At 46.7% G+C, this 25,644-nt stretch overlaps 1 protein-coding gene across 1 annotated transcript in view; it reads right to left on the reverse strand.

Moving 5' to 3' along the window:
- Positions 1 to 25,291, reverse strand: part of Arhgap35 (Rho GTPase activating protein 35) — a 104,902-nt gene extending 79,611 nt beyond the window's left edge. Inside the window, exon 1 of the mRNA XM_055615662.1 lies at positions 25,186 to 25,291. The gene's annotated coding sequence lies outside the window, so the exon portion shown is untranslated. The remainder of the gene's footprint in view (positions 1 to 25,185) is intronic.
- Between the last annotated feature and the right edge of the window lie 353 nt (positions 25,292 to 25,644).

Genomic DNA, 25,644 nt, shown 5'->3' on the forward strand with positions numbered 1-25,644 from the left:
TCCTAACACTAATCCCACATTCAAGGCCCTTCATCAGGCACCTACTGGCCCCGTGTTTCATAAGAAATGCTTCATGAGATGGACACCTCAGAGAAGACGAGGCCTGCCTCTTGCTGCTTTCAGGCTGTCTGAAGTAAGTGGGCCATCAGTTACGGGCATTGGCACAGTTCCCTTGCTCTTACTATGTGCTCTATAGCCCTGGCCGGCTTCAATCTTAACAGTCTTTCTGCATCACCTCCCAGGGACTGAGCTCATCGCCACATATGCTCTCGTCATTCTCTTAAAAAGAAACCAACCTGAGTGTCTCTGCAGCTGACTCAAGTGTCTGAACACACTGGGGGCCCTCGCACACTACTCTGCCCAGTTTCACATTCACACTTTCTTTGACAAAAGTTCCCAGTAGACAAGTGCTTCAACACTGCAGCAGCTCCATCATCACCTATAACAAGGGTTTCAGGAAACACTACCACAGCCAGGTACCAGTTCTCCTCAAGCACTGGGTATAATAAATTCCTTTCAATGACTGTAACTTCTAGTAAAAGGGAAGTTACTGGATACTTTATTGTGACGACAAACTAAGACTGCCTCACAGAAAACATCTCAGTAAGTTAAATGTCAGTAATTAAGACACTGCTTCATAAGAGGGGCCTCAGGCTTACCACTTACTTGAGATCAGTTGAGGGCCTTCTGAGGACAGTTAGAGCAGGAGTCCTGTGCCAATGTGAGGTCGTTTCACTGCCCAGAAATGAGCAAGAGAAAGAACTCAAGATGTCTCAGAACTAACTTCAACATAATCTCTGTCCACATTTCCTCATAAACCAGGCGCAGCACAAGTGAAAACAGCCATGTGACTTTATAGAATTCTCCACAGGAATCACACAAGGCAAGCATCTCTCATTCTACAGAGATCAAGAGTGTCTTAACAACATCAGGTGACCCATTCCTGACTACTGAGTACATTTAATAGGGCCAAGGCTTCAGACTTCCAAAACACATACAGGTAGCTTAACCCTGTCCTTGCCCTACTGCACAGATGAAGGGATGAGAGCAGCCAGCAGCATGGCTTTCTGGGAACCCAAAAACTCTAATACCACAGGCCGTTTGGTAAGGCTCATGGGGGCAGGCTCTTATCTGACGAGACCCACAATTTTAATTAACTTGCTCCCCACAATGCACTGTTAATGTAATTTACGCTGCTCAAAATATTACTAAATGTTCCAGGAAGAAAGGGCAGCTATCTCTTCATTCTACTTGTGGGAACACTGAGGCCTCGAAGAGGTCACTCAATCCATGTCTCTCTCCTTCATGGCATGCCTACTAAGCACCTAGCCTCAAAGAAGAAGCACAATTTCTGTGTTGTTTGTTTTCTTTGTTTGTTTGTTTTAATTTTGTTGAGGCACAATCTCGTGGAAAACCTGGCCTAGAACTTATTATGTAATCAAAGCTGCCTCAAATTCTTGGCACTCCTCCTGCTTCAGCTGCTTCCTTCTTGAGTACTGGGATTACATGCGTCAACTTAGAATTTCTTCCACAGTTAACATGTCCAAAGTGAGAATGAAGAGGGAATGGGCTTTCAATTTCAGTAATAAGAATTAACCAGTATATGGCTGGCAAAATGGCTCTGTGGATAAAAATGCTGCTGCCAAGATTGCCAGTCTGAGTTTGATCTTCAGAACCCACATGGTGGAATTAGTCATCCTCTGACCTCTACACATGCATTATGAAGAAAAGCCCCACCTCCACTGCCTGCATCCAACAAGCACAATAAAATAAATAAACTAAGAAGTATTTCAGAGTTAGTAGCATTTAAATTATCTGAGGGGTTAGGTGTGGAGAAGCTCCACTGTACATTTCTTCACCTTCCAAACCAGAAAAGGGTACTACGACAAAGCCTGGCCCTTTACTGTATCCTCAGTTTTCCTCATCCTACCGGAAAAAAAAAAAAAAATGTTTTACTCAAACAGATGGAATACCTCTCAAAAAAATAAAAATAAAAACCCCAGTACCCCCCCCCCCCCCCATTTTAGGGATAACACTGAAGGCTCCAGAAAAAAGAACCTTTTCCCAAAGTTACCATGAACATCAAGGAGTTTGGCACTCCATGAGAAGAATGATGCAGTTAAGTACTAGGAGAACCAGCCTTGAATTTAAAGAAAGGAAAGCATCACGGTAACAATAAAGGAGGAGGTAGAGATCTTTCTATTGCCTTGCTCTCAGCCACAGGAAACTGCAAATGAGACTGCACAGGGACGGCAGGAGCAGGGCCTGGGCTTCCCGGCCGGCTCCGGAGGAAGCAACAGGAGCAGCGTGCAAAGTCCCTTCCACTTAACATTTCAAAGGAAAAAGTAAAACCGTTCAGAGAACAAATCAAAGGAACTGTTTGCCTCGTGAGCCAGAGCTGCTTAGCGCTTACTGCAGCAGTGCTCCAGTGCAGAGGCCTTGGGCTCCATGGGAAGCTGTGGATTAGGGATGTCACCTAACTGGCAGAACTCTTGCCTACAACACAAGCAGGAATCCTTAGGGTCCCTCCCAGAACCACAGAAGCTGCGTGTAGGGGTGTGTTCTGCCAATTCCAACTTTTGAGAGATGAGGGGGGAGGAGGATAAAGGTCTTCAGCTACCTAGACAGTCTAAAGTCAAAGAAAAAAAGAAGGGTCATTTCATCTGTGGGCTTTCCTGTTGTATGGCAAGTTTTCCTTAAAATCCACAGGTAACAGATTGCATCACTGCTCTTTGTTGTCAGAGGGTCAGGGGCAATCCTAAGATTAAAAAGAGCTGTGCTTAAAAACTACTCCTCCTTGGCTGGAGTGTCATTCAGGGCTCACTCATGCATGCCCCAGCAACAACAAAATCATTTCTTTTCAGCTAACTTAAAAAAAAAAAATCAGTCCAATAAAAAAAGGATTTACTTAGAGGACAACCTTGATATATGGTCAAAAAAAAAAAAAAAAAAAAAAAAAAAAAAAAGCAAAGCTCCAGCATAACAAGAAATCTGGTTTTTCCTAAGAAGCAGTCTTTGCTGACCCAAACTGTATTTAGTAACGACAGCCAGTCTGTTATCTTAAAATAAACAGGAGAAACACATGGAAAGGGAAAAATAACCTAGTGCAGAAGCCCTGCGAATTTTTCATAAGTGAATGCACTTCTCCCAAATAGGTTTTTGCATAGTGAATACTGTTATTACAGTTCTATACCAAATCAATCAAGGAATTCACTTACTAATAAGGATTTAAGTCCTCAACTCTGCCTAAACCCGGACACCCTGAGTTCATGCTTTATTGGTATTAAAAGCTTCTGTCCAACTTCAAATAATCTTCATCTATATGGACAAAGACAAGAAAAACATTCATAACTAACAGGAAAGCACTTTTCTTTTTTTTTTTTTTTTTTTAAATCCTTAAGTGTTTCTTCACATCCTCCTTAAAATGATCCAAAGCAGGGCTGGGTCCCTTCTGTTCACCAAATCCTAAGCGCAGAATTTCAGGGCTGGAAAGCATGATGATCCAAGTTCTCCATTGCATAGAAGCCATGCACCCTGGCTGTGCTCCTATGCAGGTTCATGTCCACAATACAGCCTGGGACAGGAGCAGCCCAGCAGCACCACCTATGCCCAAATTCTTCTTGAAGATAATCCCAGCCCAGAAGAACATGCTCTAGCCAGGGCGTTTCTACTGCTTACAGACTATGCTCCAGCCTTGAGAGGTTTCCCAAGCTCTCTTCAAATTTCAAACGGGTGCCAGATAATTACTTTGTATTTTCAGTCACTTTGATTCCTTAAACAGGTACTGTTCCTTCACAGGCAACTTTTTTTCATTTACTAAAGTTCCAGAATCCTCTATTAGTGCAAGCTCTAAGACAGAGGGACAGCTCTAGGCAGAGGGACCTCCTGAACTGACCCCTAGAAGTACGGTGAGTTGAAAGCTTGTGGTCCAGTGTAGCTGGAAAGGGTGAAGGGAGCTCCCAGCTGGAGGAGCCAACCAGGGAAATCTTCACAAAGTTCCTCACTTCCTCATGTTAGTCCCTCCTCCTACTTCTCTCAGCTCCACTTTCCAAACAGCCAACAAGGAGTTCATGAAACTTTTCAAAGTGCCTATGCCTTCATTATGTTCTTTTTAATTGGGAAACGCTCTCCAGTAACACTACACTAAAACACACAACTGCCAGGTGAAAGGTAAACTACAGCTCCACACCACCCAGCAGGCCAAAGGAGCCAATTCTAAATGAGTTAGAGATGGCTCTCCCAAGGTTTCTGTGTCCGCCGACTGTTCTGGATCTTACTCTGTAGACCTGGCTGACCTTGAATTCACAAGAGATCCAACTGCATCTGCTTCCCTGAGCGCTGAGATTAAAGGCATGCACCACCACCTCCCAGTCCTCAACCAATTCTTAATCTTACAGTAGTCAAAGATCCCTTAGACAACCTTATACCATTTTAGACAATCTGATCCAAATTTGTACTTACACAAAAACTTTCATTTTTTGAACCTGGATTAGAAACCTTCATTCTAGCCACATTATGTAAGAAAAAGGTCCAAACATAAAAATACTTAAGCCACTGTTTTTAACCACAATATCTACTTTCCCAGTCTCTCTTATTCTCATAAGTTCTTTCTTCTGAGTGGCTCAATAATTTTTTGAGTACATGTGTTTGTTCATGTGTGTACCTATGTTCGTGTATGTGTCTATGTGTGCAATCATATGTGTGCAATGTCTGTCTCAACTGCTCTCCACCTTATACTTTGAGACAGGGTTTCTCTCAGCACCTGGCGCTCACTCATTTACCTGGACTGGCTGGCCAGTGAGCGCCTGGGCTCGTCCAGGCTGCTTCCCCGGAAGCATCACACTCCCTGCTGCACCCTGACTGGTCAATGAGTGCTGGGGCCTGAACTCAGACGTTTAGACATAGCAAGCACTCTACTGACTGAGCCTCAGAAGAAAAAAAAAAAAGTGGCACCTAGATCTCATATCTTGTCAAAGCTCTGTATGTAGAGTAACAGCTATCAATTCATCCAGGTGAAAACAGAGGCCTGGCCAAGGCTAATGTGCTCACTTTTTGAGGCTCTGATATTTAGATCCCAAAGCCCACCAAACACAACCTGACACCATAACTGATTACTGGGAAAGATAAAACATAAACTGAATGAAGGAATATCTCCGCTTGAAAAGCAAGATTGTTTCAAATATGAAGACATATTTTGTAAACAATCAGAAAAGAGACAAAGGTTGCAGAACAAAATTAACAAACTTTCAAAAAGAAAAACTTACACATTTCCTTTCTTCCAACCTCAACAGCAGAGCTCCCTCCAGACGAGCATCAGAAAAACAGCACTCCACCTCAACCGTACAGTAAGAGACAAAATGAGGCCATGGGGCTCAGCATTACTTTAAGCCAATGGTTCTAAGCTTTTTGGGTCATGAATTCCTTTGAGAATTTGATGAAAGTTACAGATCCGCTCTGCAGAAAATAAAACCAAATTCAGGATACAGCCCAAGAGCATCATACAATTCTCTGTTTATCTCCTTTGCTCTCAGTCTGTATTTTGGTTGCGTCTATCTAGAGGCCACAGACAGCAAAACTGGAGGACTGCAGGAAGAGGAGCCAGAGTCTTACCATTCCCAGGTGGCCTGGAGCTTTTCTTGTAGCTCTCACAGGCCTCAAATTCAATCATCTTCCTCCCTTAACCTCTCCAGTGCCAGAATTAAAGGCGTGTGCCACCATACTTGACTACATTTTAGATAATTAGCTATTACTGACTGGTTCACTAAGTAACAGGCTTAAAATAACATATTATCTTTTATGGAAATGTGAGCTATGGATTCAAGTAGTACAAGAAAAGATCACGCTGCATAACTAAGCAAGGTTTTAAAAACAAAACATTTCTTCAAATGGGACCCCAGGGTGCTTGAAATACAAGGAAGCCTACACAAAAACTATTTCACATCTCTACAAAGACAAACTTTCTTCTCTGGCAGAGCTGCCTCTCTCTTCAGCACACATGTACACAGAGAGACCATAGCCACTCACATTCAGGATATGAAGGAAACTGTAAGGAGAGCCTGAGGTGTGAGCAGGAATCTTGCCTCTGTTGTAGATGTTATTTCTTCCCCCAGCACTTCCTGATCACTGACAATGCCTGGACTCCTGGGTTCCGTGTCTACAGAAACAATGATTAAAGGCCCTGACCAAGATTCAGACAGGGAAAAGACAAGAAACAAGACAGAAGAGTAAGTACTGAGGGGCACTCAGCATGAGACAAGGCACTTCCTTCTGCTAGCCAGGGAAGGCTTGTTGGGAAAAAAAATCTCTAAGCTATGTACAAGAAGTAAACAGAATTCGTCAAGCTATGTCTTTAGGTTGTTTTTGTTGGGTTTTCTTCAGTTTGACTGTGGGAGCAGGTGACAGAAGACTATCTCAGATACAAGGCATACGAAAGGTTGGTGCTACTTAGGTTGGTAGTGTCTAGCACGCACAAGACCCTGGAACCAATTCCTCAGAACCCTAAAAGCTGAACATGGTGTGGTATGCCTGTAACCCCAGCACACAGAAGGCAGAGTCAAGATGATCAGGAGCAGCGGGATGTGGTGGTGCACACCTTTAATCCCAGCACTCTGGAGGCAGAGGCAGGCTGTAAGTTTGAGGCCAGCCTGGTCTACATAGCAAGTTTCAGAACAGTCAGAGCTGCTTAACAGAAACCCTGTTTCAGGGAAAAAAAAAAAAAAAAGAGTAAAGTGGAGTAAGAAGACTGCACTGAGTAAAAGCACTTCCTGCTGAGTCTGCTAACCTGAGTTTAATCCCTGGGACTCACACAGTAGAGACAATCAGTTTCTGCAAACTGTTCTCAGACCGCTACAAGCGTGTCTTGGCACATGTACCCCACCCCTCTAAGCAAAAAAAAAACCAAAAAGATAATCAGGAGTCCATGCAGGCTTCATTTTGTCACACAGGTCGGCAGAGGAAGGGAACATATAGGAAGAGTCCCGGAACAACAATGTCTGGGGAGCGATGTCTTCACACTAAGGAACACTGAGTTTAAAGGGTAAATAGGCTGGGTTTGGCAAAGAAGGCTAACATATAACCAAGCCTCACCTGCACACATGTCTCTACATACATACACACAATGACTTTTAAGGATAGTTTAAAATAAGTTGAGAAGATGCCGAAAATCCAGGTCTAGTGGCTTATGCTTGCCAAGCACTCACGAGACAAAAGCAGGGGGACCGCTGTGCATGCGAGGCCAGACTGAGGTATACTCAGAGTTGCAGGCTAGTCTGCGTTGAATGAAGAAAAGCTGCAGATATGTTCCTTGTCACCTTTCCCTGTCCATGGCCAGTGAGATGATTCAGGTGGTAAAGGGATTCTGACAAAACCTGACTATCTTAGTTCACTCTCCAGGGATCCTCATGGTGAAGGAAGAAAACTAGCTCCTGAAAACTGTCCTCTGAACCCCACACATGGGCCCCATGTCGTGTACACAGGTGCACATTCAGGACTCAATCAATACATACTATTATGGTCAAAGGAAAGATTAAGCCAGCCATGGTGACACACACCTGTAAGCCCAGTATCTGGAAGACACAAGCAAGAGGCCTTGCGTTCCAGGCCAGCTTGGGCTACAGAGTAAGACCTCGCCCCAAAACAAACAAACAAACAAACAAATTTAGGGCAGAACGTAAACTCCAGGCTATAGAGGTGGGTGGGGCTCAGTGGCAGAGCACTTGCCACTTTTGGTCAAAGCCCTGGGCTCCATCCTCAGCACCACAAAAAAGAAAGATCTCTTTCCTATTTCACCAATTATCCATTAATCCCATTTTTTTTTTCTTCCATGATTCAACAAGATCCTACATCCTCTTTCACTGAATTCAAAGACTCCATAAACGTTTGCCCTTTGCTTCTGAACATTGCTGTTTCTTTCCTATCACTATCTAGGTCTCCCCATCACCCCAACGCCAACAGCCTACAGGAAAATAAATACATTTCAGTACAGAACGTAAGTGACAAAAACAGATGACCTGGAGTAAGAACCAGGGATTCTCAGAAGTGTAACAGAACAAGAATTCATCTTCACAGAGAGGTCTGTGCATGTGTATACACACCCCTACAAAATGGACCTGACCTGACATGCTGCTTCTCCTATGGAGGAAAAAAGACTGGTTTCTGCTTCTTCAGTTCTGCCCACAAAGTCCTTAAAGACTCCAACACAAGTAGGAGGGGACCCTCAACTAGCCCTCAAAATGCTCCAAACGCACCAGGGATTCTAGAAGGCTGGAAAGAATGACTCATCGCGCTCCCAGGTTTTCAGAGGCCTCTGACTGCTAAGGCAGCGCTCCACCGCCTCGTAATCATCTCTACACAGGCTTTCCCTGCATTAGTCACACTTCTGCTCTACAGACTCACTCAGCCTCCATTTCCTCCCAAACTGACAGCCTGGAGCAATGTCCACTGCCTAGGACCAATGATGAACCCTGTGGTGTAGCTCAGACTGAATGCCTAACAACATGTGAATCCCTGGGTTCCATACCAACCCTATAAGGAAACAAAACCCCACTGTGCACAAATCATTGCACTGCTGATGCAAATGGTCAAATATGTCCAAAAAGAACTGTTAGGGCAGGGACAGTAGCACACACCTGTGGTCCCAGCACTGAGGCTGTAGCAGAAGGCTTCAGAGTTCAAGGCCAATATGAACTACTCAAAGAGATTTGATCTCAAAACCAAACGCATAAGAAAGCAGCCCTTCTCCAGAGTCTCAATGGAGGGGGAAAAGAAGGAAAGAAGAAAAAGCAACAAAGGAGGTGAGGGCTGTCTCCTGGTATAGATCACCCAGACTGTACCGTTCTCTAGTTCTTTGATCATTTTAATAGTTAAGTTAATCAAAGTTAAATAATTTACAATCTTGTTGTTAGTGTGTTTTCTCCTCCTGGCTACACCGCAAAGACTGACAGGTGCTGATGCAGCGCACACTACCGGACAGCTTATGTTTCAAGGAGCCCAAGTCGTCAAGCACAGGCCTGTGATACCAGCTACTTAGGAGGCTGAGGCAGGAGGACTGGAAGTTCAAGTCCTGCTTAAGCTAGAGAAGAAATTCAAGGCCAGACCAGACAACTCATGGAGACCCTATTTCACGACAAAAACCAATCAAACACTGTCGGGAGCCGCTCCCGCCATTACAAGATGGCGCCGGCTTCCTGCTTCCTGGTTCTTCTTGCCAGCATTTTCGCGCTTCTTGTCAGCATTGCTTCGTGATTTGCACATGCGCAGCTTTATGTTGATGAGGGTTTAGGCTGCAATCCAATTGCCAGCCATATACTGATGAGGACTCGAGCAGAGCACCAATTACAGACGGACAGGTCGCCTTGCTGGCTATTTAAACGGGGCGCTGCCAGGGGTTTGGGTCCTTCACCATCTGCAAGAAAGAGCTGTACAATAAACTTGCCGCTGAAGAAATCCTCGGTTGTTGCGTCGTCCTTATCGGCAAAGGCCGCGCGCGACAAAACACATCAACAGAACAAGGACACAGTCTAGCGGCCCAGCAACTGCCTAGCTTACGCAAGGTGTTGGACCCAATCCCTTGGCGTGCTAATTCAGACGAGAGCAGCCTGGCGGCAGTAGTGGTGAGAGGCAGACAAGGGGGCAGGTCCAAGAGTACACGCAACACAAGCACTAGCATTGCAGCAGCATCACACACTATCGGAGCTGTTTCCAACCCAAGAAGCAAATGACTTACAGACACATAGGAGAAACGAGTAAGCAACAGGCTCCAACTGAGCCCTGCTAAAGTGTGCCGAGAGCAAAGGTGAACAGACCAAAACCTAACAACAAAAACCACAGCTAGGCATACCCATGCCTAAAGTTTAACACTTGACAGGTGAACGTAAAAGGGTCAGGAATTCAAGTGTAGCCTCAGATACAGGCTGAGTCAGAGGCCAGCCTCAGCTGTATCAAATGCTGATACCCCACACAAATGAAACTACATTTAAAAAGTCCAACTAGGTCCCCACAACAGAACAGGAGGGAAGACAGAACTGGAATGAACTGATGGGTTTTTCTGGAGATCTGTAACAAGTAGCTAAGCTACCGGTGAAGGGAGCACACATGCACACGGCCCACCCTAGTGCCTTCTGTGGAGAATCAAGGTTGATGCAGAAATCTGTCAACCTCACACTAAGAAAACAAGTCCTTACCTTTCTCTGAACCCTTCAGCTGTGTCACCTAGTCACACTGCCTCAGCTTCCTCATCTGAGAAACGGGAGCATGAACACTGCTAAATTGACAAGAATATGTGTTATGTGCATGGTGCTGGCTGTTATTAGGGACAGCTGTCCTTTCCCTTGGGGTGAGCTCCCCGGGGAGAGAGACGTTGAGCTACTGCTGCATTGGGAGTGGGTTTTGCAAAGTTTCCTGCCCAACAGACACCGTCCAATCATGTTCTATGGGCCCTACGCTGGCAGCTGTGAGCCTCGGGCACCGGGTAGTGCTAATGCCGGTTTCTCCAGCCACAATACCTCATCCACTCAGGCCTCAGGGAATGGGCCTGGTACACATGAAAGAGCTGGGTTCAATCCCTAATACTGACAAGGAACCAAGAACAAAAGGAACCGGTCCCAAGCACTCCTGTGACAGGCACTTTACCAAACAACACCAGCAACAGGGGCAAACAAATCTACCTTCAGAAGGGAAAGCCAGGCTGGAGGTGACTTTAATCCCAGCACTTGGGAGGCAGAAGCAAAGGCAGGTGGATCTCTGTGAGTTCGAGAGAAGTCGGGTTTAAATAGTGAGTTCCACGACAGCCAGGGTTATGCAGAGGCCCTGTGGGGAAAAAGGGGTGGGGTGGGGGCAAGCAAACAATAGGAGAAGAGCCAAGCGTGGTGGCTTTCCACAGTGCATAAAGGAACTGAGAGTACGGCCAGTGGATCCCCTGCCCCCTGGCACAGTGCAGAACTTAGTGTGATCGACACCTATACTCTCACTACTCAAGGTGAAGACAGGCAGATCATAAGTTCAAGATCACCTCTGGCTATACAGCAAGTTCAATACCAGCCTAAGCCGCGCGACACCCTGTCTCAAAAGAAACAAACAAAAAAGAGACTATTCTCCCCAGAGTTCTCCTCCTGGATAGCAAATGACACATTCAGGTTTTCTTCACACTACTGAACAGGAGCATGCTAGCAATGTACTTGTCTAAAAGAATACCAGGAAGTTCTAAAACAAACAAACAAACAAACAAACAAAAAACCTCTCTGAATAAGAAACCATTTCCCAAGACTTTAAACAAAAAAGATACAGACACAAACTACAGCTCAACACTACTCCTGCAAATGGAGAGGGTGACACATCTACACCTCTGGAAAACATGGATGCCGCCAAGGAGGGCAACAGGGCAGCTGGGAACCGGGCAAGAGAACAGCACAGGGTGCTTTATGACTACTGACATGGAACCCATGAACATGTCATGTCACTACACTAAAACAAGTTACATGTGTTGAACCACCACCAAAATTTGTGAATGGAGCTCAAGAAACTCAAACATTTGAAGTCTCAGAACATGGACCTCTGAGCCGCTGAAGGATCAGCAGGGGACTCACCTAGCACTGAGAAGGGTACTTCAGGAAGAAGAGCCAGCTCACCAGAAACTAGCAGACAACAAATACTGTTCTCAAGGCCTGGTAGTGCTCCTTGGCTGAGGACAGGCATCTAGCTGGGAAGAGTTACAAATTGGGGAGGGCAGGGCAAACTGCTAAGGGTTCTGCAGATCACATAGAAGCCCTGAGGGCTCTTCTGGCTTTTAGACGTTTTCTGTTGTATGTGACCATGTGCTTGCAGTGCCTACAGACCCCGTAAGAGGGTGACAGAACCTCTGGAACTTTCAAGATCATTTTCGGCCCCACAAACGCAAAAGCAGCCAAGTGCTCTTAACCACTGAACCATCTCTCCAGCCCTACATCCTGAGGAATTTTAACCATGGGAAAGCAACTATCAAAGTGTTTCCTTGTGACCCCAATGGCTTGTCTTGAGACTAAAAGAAGAAAGGACACAGGATGCCTCCGACTTCCGCAATGAAGCACAGCACACCTCACCCAAGACAGCCAACCAATACTTACTCTTTGGGAACGATAATTTCTATTAAGCAAACCTTCTATATGTAAATACTTTTCATCTGCTGCCTACACATCTCATAAACCTGTTAGTTATTTATATTGATAATTTGTTTAAGGCAACAATGGAGGAACACTGTCATGAATCTAAGTCTGCTAAGTACTTGGTAGCATATTACTGTGGCTAGTGTGTGGCTGAGCTTCCCATCTCCATGAAGTGAGACTTAAAACATCTACCTCGACACCCATGCAAGCCCATCAACTTTCTTGGGAAAGACTATTTCTATTCTGACCCTGGAGCCTAACTTTTAATAAAATAAAGGTAAGGTCTCATGTTCTTCTCTCCCCTGCCCTTTCTGGGCAAAATTAAGAAACCTGTGTTTGGTAAATTTTCCCACCACCATCCTCTTGGCTGGTCCTTAAGAGGCAACTCCAGGCATCCTAGCACTTACAAAGCATTTGCTGAGCGTGGACCTCAACCCAGGCATTCACTCTTCCAAGCTTCCCAAACCCACCATTAGAAGGTGAATTTGCACTGTGGGCCTATGAGTAGACACTCACTGTGGCAGCCTGCTCTGCCAGTTAGCAGTCATGGTCTGTCTTGCCAAAGGGAGTTCAGCCTTCGGTGAGAGGGAAAGGACTGTAGCCTGCTGAGAGAGCGGCTGAGGCCTGGCCTAGGGCTGGAAGGTCTGACAAACATTAACAACTGCTGTCTGGCCTGTGACCTGAAGTTAACATCTCCAAACAGGAGATACTTGCTGATAAGACCCCAAAAGTCAGTGTGCCCTGGGGCAGCTACCAGCAGTTGGTTTGTAGAGATAGCTGTCAAGGACCGAGATAACAAGCCGGCAGCAGGTTTGCGGCAGCAGGTCCAGCCTGGGGCCACCTACTGCTTACCTGGACACTCCTACAGTCTGTCCTCTCCACCAGCTCCAGGGTTCCCCAACCTTACAGAGTTCTCACCACTCTATACTTAGTCCGGTGCTAACTGACTAAGCAGGCACAGTCAGCACTGAGCCCATTTTACAGACAACTCACAATAAAAATAAATCATCAACCCCACAAGGATGGTAAGACGCAAATGAGAAACAGCAGACAAGAGGCCCCTCCCCTGACAGTCTAGAATCCCAACAAGGAACAAAGCACTCAAAGCACCCTCCGCAGGCTCCTCAAAACCTTACCTTTCGGAAGGTAAGACAGGGTTTCTTGTAGCCCAGGCTAGCCTCAAACTCCAATGCCTGATTCTTATGCAGGGGAACCTAAGGTTTTGTGTATGTTAGACAAACACTATTAAGTGAGCTAAATTCCCAGACTGCTCCCATACCTTTTTGGAGATAGGCCCTCATGCAGCCAAGGCTGGCCTTGAATTCTAATCCTCCTGCCTCCACCTGCCATGTGTTGAGATTACAGATGAACATCATCATGGCCAGCACTCACATTTTTTTTACTCAACAAACATTAAACTCAGATTACCTGTCAAGACCTGCTCTATAAATAAATAATGCAACAAAGGTGAAGGCATGAGCCTTGAAGCCCTGGGTTTTCCTGGTCTCAGGGCCAAAACAAGAGGAACAACCACCAAAAAAGAAGAAGAGAAAAAAATTCCGGAGCTGCCCAAAGTCTTTTCTTACTTGTTTTGCTTATTTTATTTTTTGAAATAGGGTCTTATTTCCTAAAGGTCCACCTACTGGTGCTGGGAGTAAAAAGATACAACCCCATACCCACCCTCGATTTTTTATTTAAAAGAGAAACTTGCTTTGTAACCCAGGCTAACCTCACCTCAAGTCCCTCAAGCTCCTGAGTGCTGAGATTACAGGTATGCCTCCACCCCCCCACCCCACCCCACCCCCGCTTGCTCTTTCCTGGTCATACACTACTTAGCTTGGCAACTGACCAGCAGATCAAGAACCAGCCCCTAATAAGCAAATACTAGTGGCCAGTAAAAACGCACCACCATGCAATAGTTATTCTGCTAAACAGCTTCAACCAAAGCCAGTGAGGTAAACGTAATTTTCAAATTATTCTTTCTCCCCTGTGGTGCTGGAGATGGAGTCAGATCTGTGCGCAGCCAAGTGCTTTACCACTCAGTTGCTACACACTGGCCCAAATCGTTCCTATTCCAGAGAAACATGAACCTGGACCAGTTTCCTAAACACTTTTTCTCTCAGATGAAATCTGTCTTAGACCCAGTCAATGCATTCTTGCATTGAAATGTTTAGTCACACTTAATTCTCCAAGATAAGATCTGGAAGAAAGAATCAGGCCACTGGCCTGCTAAAATCTGCACTCTGTGGTACAGAAACAGTGTGCTCCTTGTGTTACCTGAAAGGGAAGAGCTGCCTTTGTTCCTAAGTGGCCCACATACCCGGAGAGAAGGACGCTCGCTTTGTGTAACTGGCACCCTTAACTTCTCATCACCCAAACAGTGGCTGAAGGGGTAAAAGAATAAATAAAACTTCTGTTCTCCTACCCATGACCACTAACAACCAATCTGCTCTCTTCAGCTTAGCAGCTCCTAGCCATGTAAATTATTTGAATAGATGGGATTAAACAGATTAGATAGTAGGTAAACTATGTAATTTTTTTTTTTGAGACAGGATCTCCACTTGAGGCCTGCACTTCCTGACTTGCTGAGGATGACTCTGCCCTCTGGATCCTTATACTCCCTCTTCTGGGCTGTTATTTAAATTATTTAACTCTTTAAACACATTTTTGGCCCACAAAAGAGAAGACATAGGTCAGGTGTGTTGACACATTTCTGTAATCCCAACACTTTGGGAGGCTGTGGCAGAAGAATCTCCAATTCAAGTAAGCCTGAGCAACCTAGTGAGACCCTGGTCTCCTCACTGCAACCACCACCTCCAAAAGCCCCCCAAATGTGAAGAAGACATAACTAACTTCATGGCTATTCCTGATGTAGACTGACTCTCCTTGAACCAAGAACACACGGGGGATAAGGGATTACGGAGCAGAATCATGCTCCGACGGCCAGCCATCAAATTGACTGGGGCTCTCTTCCTCTCTGGGGAGGTCACTTTGTGTGGAGCACTCCAGAAAGGGGAAGACAGACCACAGCAGCTTTCCACACAGGATGATTGGCCAGGTGGCCTTAGGCTACCCCTCGCTCATGTGCCTCAGCTCCCCACTTGGGACAGTGACCGTGAGGAAAGGAAGGAGCACTTGGCAGCCGCAGTACAAAGTAAGCAGCGGCTGTTGTTAATAATTAATTCCATTACTCTATGAGAAACAGTGACTGCCCTGGGGGGACTATGGTCCAAAAGATCGCTTCGTTCCTTTTCTCTTTTTTTCCAGCACAATTTTCTTTCACGTTTATATAGAAAAATATACAGTATGGCCAACTTGGTTAACTTTTCTAAAATCAAGAACAGTGTTAAACCAGCACTGGGAGGCAGAAGCAGGCATATCTCTGAGTTCAAGGCTAGCCTGGTCTACAAAGTGAGTTCCAAGACAGCCAGGGCTACAGAGAAACCCTGTCTCAACCTGCAATCCCCTTACCCCCCCCCCCAAAAAAAAAATGCATTCCATAAAGCTGTGCACTGACCTCCATACAAACATAGTGGCATGCAGGCACAGCAAACCCCCAACCTGTCAATGTGAAAGTAAGTTTTTAAAAATATAGTAAAGGGGGCTGGAGAGATGACTCAGTAGCTAAGAGCACTGGCTGCTCTTACAGAAGGCACAGTTTCAATTCCCAGCACCCACACAGCAGCTTATAAACATCTTTAACTCCAGTTCCACGGGCTTTAATGCCGTCTGCTGGCCTCTGAGGATCCCAGGCAGGCATGAGGCACACAGATAATACACAGACAAAACACTTATATATATTAAATACACTTAAAACACATTAAAATCAGCTGGATTACGGTGATGCACACCTGTAATCCCAGCAGAACAGATGTAGGGTCAGGCAAGCAGATCTCTTTGAGTTTGAGGTCAGCAAGTCCCAGGCTAGACAGGGTTAAGTGAGACCCAGGTCTTTAAGATAAACACAAGGCAGGTGAGATAGCTTCGTGGTTAAGAGAACTGCTGATCTTGTTCATATCCAGGTTCAGTTCCCAGCACCAACATGTTGGCTCACCACCATGTGTAAAGTCCAGTTCCAAGAGATCCAATGCCTTCTTCTGACCTCCTTGGGCATTGGGCATGCCTGTGATGCACAGACATATATGAAGGTAAAACACTCAAATACATAAATAAATCTTTAAAACACACACAGCATGTACAACTCAGGAAAAACAGCGGTCACACAGCATGTAAAACTCAGGAAAGGGGCTGGAGAGATGGCTCAGGAAGTAAGAGCCCTAGATGATATCCCAGAGGACCCAGGTTCAACTCCCAGCACCCACACGGCAGCTCACAACTGTCTGTAACTCCAGTTTCTGGGACCTGGCACTCTCACACAGACATAAATGAAGGCACATAAAAATAAATAAATCTTTTTAAAAAATTAAAAAAAAAAAAAACCTCAGGAAAAACAGTGGTTCACCTACAACAAAGATAGCTCAAACAGCACTTGAGCATATTCTCTCCCACTCTTCCCGACATTTCTTAAGACATTTCTTGAGTTGGGCAACAACAGCTAGAGTCACCTGTGTGCGCTGCTACAGCCCGCTTTCCCCCACACTTCATTCTGTGTGCACTTTCCCACGTCAAGTGCTCTGGAAAAACACACTTTTAAAATGACAGCACTTTTCCGTAAGTACTAACTCCCCTAAGGTTAAAGCATAGATTTTCTTCTTTTACATTTGTAAACATCACTATAGATCACATGTTCACATGTCTGCGTCTCTGCTTCTTAGCCTACACTGATAACCCAGGGTGGTGGTGCAGAATTTAGGGCACTGAGGTAGAGGGTAGCCTCAACTACAGACAAGATCCTTGCCTCAAAATTATTTAATTATCAGGGCAGTGGTGATGCAGATCTTTAATCTCAGGACTGGGGAGACAGGTAGATCTCAGAGTTCAAGGTCAGCCTGGTCTACAGAGTGAGTTCTATCTAGGACAGCCAGGGCTACACAGAGAATCTGTCTCAAAAAAAAAAATAATAATAATAATAATAATAATAATGAAACAGGTAACTGTATCCATCTGTGATTGTATAACTCTTTAAAATTGTGCCTAAGTCGCTGGGCAAGGTGACACATTCCTTTAAATCCCAGTGTTCAGGAGATCAAGGTAGAAGGGTCTCTGTGCTCAAAGCCACCAAAATCTACAAAAGTATGTTTCAAGCTAGCCAGGGCTACAGTGACCCTCGACTTAAAAATGTAGATATGTATGTATGTACCTATATATTTATAGATACACACACAGACCATTTGTTGGGGCTAGAGCGATAGATCAGTAGTTAAGATAAGTAGAAAAGTAGTTCAGCTATTCTTGCAGAGGCCCTGGGTTCAGTCTCCAGTACCAACGTTCGAGGATCATACTCCCCTAGCCCTCCGGTTCTGGGAATCTAACACCACTGTCTTCTACAGGCATCAGGCTGTGAAGGACAAACATAAAGGGATTCTCAAACCCACCACCCAAAAAACTCAGTAATAATAATGATAAAATTAACTTACAAAGATCTGTGCACATTCCTTATAAAAATATCACAATCCCAAAAGCTACCACTGCCATTTTTCACTCTTTGTGGCTTAATGCTGGGCACATGCCAACAGCTGGGGCTCACTCCTGTAGTCAGAAACCTTCCCTTTTCCATTTTTCAGGATTCAATTGGCCAATCAGAGGGAGCCATTTCTTAAGAGTTCAGCAACAATAACAAGACACACCAGGATGTCAAGCCACGACGAAGGTGAGCACCAAGAGCTACCACGATAGGCATTTCTGGAAATAGAGGAAGTGGCCGGGGCACTCTCCCACCCCCACCCTAGGTGGTCGTCTCCCTGAGCCATTCTCCTAAAGGCACAGATTACAAAACTCCAATAATCTTGTGTTAATGCAGTGCTAAATTTCATTTGTACACAATCAATTTGTTACTGAACAAGAGCCCTTTTTAATTACCTGTGGCAATTAACAGTGATCATTTTCTTTTGTCTAATGCCTAACACAGGCTCCAAAACATAAATCCATGACTTTTCCCTTTCATTTAAATGCAGATGGACAGGTTCAATGCAACTGCACTTGTACTTTTTTCTTAGTTTTCCTTTTATGTGTACGGGAGTTTTGCCCGCATGTATGTTTGTGCACTGTGTGTCTGGTGCCCACAGGGGCCACAAGGCACTGTATGAGTTACAGAGGTTATGTGTCATCTGTGAGTACTGGCCATAGAACCCAGGTCCTCTGGAAGAATGTATTCTTAAGTCTTCTGTACATGGAAAGGCTCTGCATTAGCTACAGCTGTCTAACATACTCTCACCCCAATGCTGTTTTCCAATTGCAAACCAGTTACTAAATAATTATAGTGAGCTGGGCTAGCAAGATGGCCCAGTGGACGCAGGTACCTGCTGCCAAATCTGACCACCTCAGTTTGACTGAGCTCAATCCCAGGTGCCACACGGTGGAAGCAGAGAACTGACTGCTCATATATTGTCCTCTGACCTCCATGAACATACCATGACATGCGCGAGCGCAAGCACATAAACACATACACACACAAACACGAATAAGTGAACAAATATAATATTTACAGTCAGCAAATGAAACAAAGCTAAGGAGCACTTTTCCTATCTACACATCTGCATTTCTATGTACATTTTAGTGTTTCCTATCGCCTGACTGCAATGCTAGACATGGAACATGACGCATGCTAGACAAAAGACTACCACTGAGCTACACAAATCGTGACAGTGTTCTACCTCTACATTTCCAGTTGCCTGAACACTATTCTCAACAGAAGAAAAGCTTGGCTGGGGCAGAGTACAAGCCCAGCAGCAGGTGTTCCTGGGTTCCTCCCCACACTGACGAGACTCGCTCAAGAGGTACTGAAATATCTTTTTGTCTCCTAAAAAAATACGGAGTTAAAGCAGTCAATGGACAAACATTTGTAGCTTCTTTTTGTCAGACTAACTTCATTTTACCTAACTTTGTGATACCTGGATCTGAATCTAGACGAAAAATAAAAGGCCCAAATTCTGTATCATGCTGGCTAGACAGTAAGGCAGAATAGCAGCCATCTTTTACAATCCTTTCATTCTGCAAGAAGGAAAAACAATCTTCCCAAGTCACATAGCTTGTAAGTCAAAAGGTCGAGATGGGAGTTTCCTCAACAATTTTTCTAGTTTGTTTGTTTTCTTGGGTGTTTTTGAGACAGGATCCCATGTAGCCCAGGCTGGCCTTGAATTCACTTAGTTGAGGACTGCCCTAAATATCACCTCCTTCTCCTTCCGCCTTTTATGCACTGGGATTACTGGTGTGTGCCACTCTGTATTTTGTTTGTTTGTTTTCTCTCAGTGGCTCAATTTCGATGACCAACTCCCTACAGTGACGGTGGAGGAGGCCCAAGGAGAACAAAGGTTAATGAGGACGCTACAGCACATGCACAAGTCACAACTGCTGCAGGGTCCACAGCACAGCAGCACTGCTGTCCTAAGTGACGGTAGGCTGGCTAATTCCAGCAAAACCAAGTACTACATTCCTGTGGTGATGCTTCATGGCTGAAGGCACCAGCTCTCCACTACACTCAGGGGTGGTCCTCAGCGTCAGATGGCCACAAACAGAAGTCAGAGTGATGGGTGCTCATCTGTTTTCAAGAATTCTCTACAGATAAACTCTGATAAAGTATTGTATCAAAAGTTAGACAGAAACAAGCTTTTGGGAAGATGAACATGAATGATTTGTTTGCATTTCTTAATACCAGCAATTCAAGCACTATTCAGACCATTGCTATTTGAGAACCTAGGTCAACAATGACTCAGCTTGAGAAATTCCCTACCATTTCATAAAAGAAGTGTAAGCTAAGTTATGCAGCTAATAAAATCTGGAGAGGGCCCCCCCTCAACCTTATAAACTAATTTCCATGTGAATGGCTGAGAAAGTAGCAGTGTGTATTTCCTACTGAAAAAAGTAAGGGTAAGTCTGTCTGTTCAGTGTCCTCCAAAACCTGGAAAAGCCCCATCTCAAATCTGCTTCAGGACATGACAAGGGCAAGAGGGGGTCCTAGCCCAGCCCAGCCCTTCTCACAGCATGTTCTACTGAATGCAGTCTACCATCAGAGATGGACTTCAGACAGGTATCCAGGTCAGTGGAGAAGCAAGCTGTCCTCATTCGTAGTTAATCAGAAGGCCTTGACAAAAGGCAGGCACCCTGCTCTTGTGTCCAATCCTCTTCTACTATGACCCTAGGCAAGCCTTCCATTTCCCCACGTGCAAATAAGCTACTCATTTTCAAACTAGGTTCCAGCAAACTCCAAGGCCCAAGGTGGCATTTCTACCAGTCACCTTCCCTCTACAGGCAAATAATGTTGATGTTTATGGGGAAAAAAAAGAAAAGTAAATAAACGATTAATCAAATGTCACACCAATTGAATAAACTATACCATGAGGCAGTGCATACATGCAATCCCCGACTTTTAGAGACAGAAGCAGAAGGATGAGTTGAGAGCTAACCTCAGGTACATATCCAGATAAAGACCTGCCTGGGCCTTGTGAGATCCTGTCTCAAAAAAAAAAAAATAAAAATAATTGAACAAGAGACACCGTTTAGTCTGCTAGGTGGCACATGCCAAGAGTCCTGGGAGATCACAAGAACGGCCTGCAAGAGGTCCAACAGCTTTCAGGAGACCGTATTCGACCAGGATGGAAAAGCAATCTCGACCAGACTGCAGCGAGTCCCTACTACCTTGCCCACCGCCAGCTGTGCAGCCTGCCCTGCCCTGCCCTGCCACCTCTGGAAGGCTGACCACATACTCCCCCTGAGGCTATGGCTCTCCACTCTGTGCAGCCTGCCCTTTTCCAGAAGTCCTATTTGGGCCAGACACCTGTACCAATCTGTCTGGTACGAAGAGGAACGGTAGTTTCCGACTTGTTGTATGTCCTGAGGCATCATCAGGCCAATCATAAAAAGGAGCACATGGGCAAGGGAGAAGAGACATGAGCACAAAGAAAGGTTAGTTTTAAAGAGACAGGGAGGGACTAAGAAAGGACAAGAATTCTTATCAGGCTAGTTCTAAAAATCTAGTCAGCGTAAGAACCCTTAAACATGCTGGAACATTGAAAAAAAAGTCACCTGCTGCCTTCTCTTCCTCCACACCCTGCCCCAACTGGTGCAGGAACCCTTCCATAAAGTCAAGGCTACCACCCACATTTCTGTAGCACCCAACTCTACCATGAAAGCAAATGTCAATTCTGGGACCGGAGCCACCATCACCAGAGAAATCTGACAGCCCTGGAACATTAGTTCCCAGCTTAGAAGGAAAACCAGCTCTTTGCTCTGTCTGTCTCCTCTGTCTCTCTTATGTGAACTCCAGCTGTGAGCACGCAAACTTTTCAGGCTGCCAGTTTCAGGGAACTCCAGACACACACATTGTAGCGGTGCTACAACACAGTTGTTCCTGTTCTTAAATAGCTGCCACCTCCACACTAAGAACGAAAAACAAGACAACTGACACGGAGAACAAAAACTTTAAAATAAATCCTGGAGATTCTGACATGAGGCCAAAGAAGCACCACTAGAAACAAACCAAAGTAACACAGCATCAAAATCCCCATTCTCCTCGTCAGAGTTTAAAGTCCTGTAGGTCAGTGACAGAACAAGCCTAGCAACGTTCTTAACGCCCACTTCCAACTACAGTACAGAACTGAGAAGAAAATGAAACAAGACCCAAAGCCAGAAAACCTGCAGTCCTAAAAAGCTGGGAGAGGCACACAGATCTACTGTGCATGCCCTCCATGTTCTCGTACACAAATGCCCTCACACTGGATGAGTCAATGGTCTAATTCTGTAGATGACAGTGAAGGGTTTTTTTTCTTTCAAATGTGTTCACATAGAACGATTTCTAAGCAGGTGCTGAAATAAAGTCTGATCATAGCTCAGCTAAGAAAGTCTTTCCAGTAAATGTGCCTCCACAGCTGGATAGCTGTCTTAATATGAAATTGCCCTAGGCCACAGGGAGGAAAAAAAAAAAAAAAAAGAGGCTTTTGATTTAGATTTACTTGAGAAATAAATAAACCAACAACACACCAAAGGCCCTCCCTCACAAGTTAAAGAAGAATACAGTCAGATGGCTCTTTGTCAAAAGCTACCTCTACTTCTGAATGAATTTCCTGAACCCCACCACAAAATCATTGTGAAGCTTGAGGAACACAGGGTTAGAAGTAGGAAAGGCACAGTTCACAAACAACGACCCCAAATTGGCCAGTTCTTGGCAGCCCTCTCCAACTCGTGATGAGAACTCACCCACTGGTCCCTGCACACCCAGGAGCCCAGTAACCCAGCATGGATGTGCCCAGAGGCACTAGGCTCCTGTGACTGGGAGTGCCAGCAATACCAGAGGGCAGAAATCTGGGTGACACTTGGCACTCTCTCTTTCAACAACCACAAAGTAGTTTCCAAATCCAGGCCCTCACCATTTTGAAGACCAGGAAGTTGGAGTGTTCCGGGAGGCAGAGGTGAAAAAGAAAGAAGCCCACTGGGTCTAGCCCCACCCCCAAGGTCACAGTATTGACCAGAGGCCAGGAGAGAAGGCAAGACTGTTTCTGAAGGCCAGAGCAGTAAACACCTAGTGTGGCCACAACCCTGGGACCTGCAGAACTGGCATTTCCCCGGCCTGGAGTAAAACAAGAAGATGACTTTTTAGCTAAAAACAAAACAAAACAAAACAACAACAACAACAAAGACAAGACAAAAAAAGCATACTTCTGAATGTTGCCCGCGCGCGCGTGCGCATGTACTGGTGTGGAGGTAGAACACTGTAGGGTAGAACAGTCTACAACTGCTCAGAGAGGCAAGGAGGGAAGTGAAAAGAAAAGAGTCATGAGCAGCTGCAGTCCCCTTTCCCAAGGACACAAAGCCATGAGACCCAGACAGGGAGCAAACAGAACACAGAGGAAATAGAGCAATGAGTAAATCCTACCCACCATCACTAACCTTGGTACACATCAGAGAAATGGGAGACACTCCCAGAAGGAGCTGCAGCTGCTCATCCCTGCCTCTGTAGCAAAGTCAGGAGGACTTTGAGGATACAATTCACAACATGCAGGGCTCCTGAGAATCTGCAGCCTGGATCAGTGCCTAAAGAGCCTCAGCCCAAGGTACCCTGGCAGATGCTGAGAGATACATAAGACAGACCTAAAAGGCATGTCCTCAGTGGAGAATCTGTTGGCAGTGCGTGGGGAGCCCTGAAAAGCAGGTATGGAGTGAGTTAAGTATTAGAAAGGGAACCTGACAAGATGTGAGGAAAAAGGCAGAAAGCTATGAGGGAGGAAGGCGGAAAGGACCTGGGAGAAGGGTATCAATAGAAAGCGAGCATCTAGCCAAGAAATCTGGAAGCTCCAAGAAAGGGGAGACAGGAATGAGAAGAAAGAAATGGTAGCGTCAGGTTAAAACTAAGGAAAAGGCTTAAAAGAAAGTAAGGGGCAAAGCAAAATAGGGACAGCGAATGAAGAAAAAGTCGATTGAAAGGCTGAGGGGGGTGGGTGGGAGGAGAGCTTAGAAGTCACAGGGACCAAAGGTAGGACACAAGCAGATCACTCTGACAAGGACAGCAATAATTAAGTTAAAAAACAAATCAAAAATATGCAGAAAAAACGGACAGCTCCAAATGGGACCTGTGGTGAGGGGGCAGCAAATGAAGATAATGAAGGAAAAAGCCATTAAAAAAAAAAAAAAAAAAAGGTAAGCCTAGAAAATGCAGAATGGCAAGAGCGTGGAAGGAAGGTCACTGTCAGAGCCACCTGAGGTGCAGAAGCACACCAGTAGCAGAGGAGACACAGGCAGCAAGTCCTAGGTGTAGAGTAACTTACTGGAGACGGCTGGGGTGGGGGGGCTGTCGGCAAATGAATGGAGCAGAGCAGAGGAGCATTGAAATAAAGGTGGGAAGGAGGAAACTCAGAACAGAGACAGACACAGAGCACAACTAAGTGGAGTTGCGGCCAGGGCAGAGGCATGCTTACAGGGAATGCCAGATATGAGACACTCTGAGGGGCAGAAAAGGGGGTGAAAGAAGCGGCAAAAAGCCAGGCACTGCAGGGGTGCATGCAAGACCAGAGCTCAGGCAAGGGGCAGAGTTGGCAGGCAGAAGGGTCTGGAAAAGAGGACAGGGTCTGAATGGCAAAAGGGAGCAAGCACTGAGAAGGGAAAGAAGCAGGCAAGGAGCATCTAAATCTGAGAACGGCTGAAGAACCCTAGGGCATCAAGGAGGTGTAGCAGGTTCAGTGTTTCCGCCGGGGCAGAAATTGGGGGCAACTGGGCCCAGGCGGGAGAAGGAATCATGTCTAAAGCAAAAATTGGGAGGGCAGCAGGGCCTATATCAACAGAGGTCTAGTATGGAGGTCCAAGGAGGTGGAACGGCAGGTCCTAAAGGGACAGCTCCTAAGGACGCAGGCTGCTCTAAGGCAGGATTAACAACAGCAGATAGGCCAGAGAAGGAGGTGGAGACCTCCCCGGCCAAAGTGATGCTCTCAGAAAACAGGTAAGGTAAGAAAGGGCCACGGATGTCCGAAGTGGGCGCCAGAAGGGATGCGGCGGCCGTCCCGGGAGCAGAGCCCACTCCAGAAGGCGGCGAGGGTACGACTGGGGGAGGGGGGAGGAAGTGGAAAAGGAGGCGGCTCGGAATTAGGAGTCGGGTATCTCGAGTGGAAGCTGAGAGACACCGAGACCCCCCCACCCGCGCGCTGGGTCGTGATGGGGTGTGTGTGGAGGCAGACGCCGGGATTGCGGGGCTGCGGGGACAGTGGCGAATGGGAAGAGCACGGCGGGCCGCGCGGGCCGGGCCCGGGCATGCAGCGGCTGGAACCCGGGGGCCGCGGGGCGCTGGGGGGGCGCCGCCTCCCCTCCCCCTCCGGCTCCTCCATTGTTCGCGGGCTCCGGGCCCCGCGGTCCCCGCCTTTCCCCCCACCCTTGGATCCCGCAGCGGGGCGGCGCCCGGCGCCTCGCCCGTCCCCACATTCTCCTCCGCCAGCTCCGCGGCACTCACCAGCCTCGGGGGCGCCCTCAGCGCGGCCCCGGCCTCCGCGATCGCGGCCGCGGCGGCGGCGGGCCCGGCGCCATGTTCCCCGGCGACTCGCTCTTGCGGCGGCTGAGGCGGCGGCGGCGGCGGCGGCGGGGGGCCGGGCGGACCCTCCCTCGCGGGCTCCCTCCTCCGCCTCCTCCGCCTCCTCCTCCCGCCGCGCCGCGGCTCTCCCTCGGGGCGGGGGGCGGGGCGGGGCGGGAACTAGGGGGAGGGCGGACCAGCCTCGCTCGCTCGCTCGCTCGCTCCCTCCCGCGCAATGGCGGCGGCAGCGCCTCCTCAGTGCGGCCGCCGCGGCCGTGCGCGCGCCGGAGACCCTCTCGCCAGTGCGCGTGCGTTTCTGCGGGGGCCGAGGCGCCGGGGCGGGGGTCGGGGCGGCGGGTGGCGGCCCGGCGGGCACGGGCGCGCCGCGACGACGGTAGCCCG

This window comes from Psammomys obesus, unplaced genomic scaffold, assembly GCF_907164565.1.
Source record: "Psammomys obesus unplaced genomic scaffold, mPsaObe1.curated_primary_1811, whole genome shotgun sequence".
Classification (NCBI taxonomy): Eukaryota; Metazoa; Chordata; class Mammalia; order Rodentia; family Muridae; genus Psammomys; species Psammomys obesus.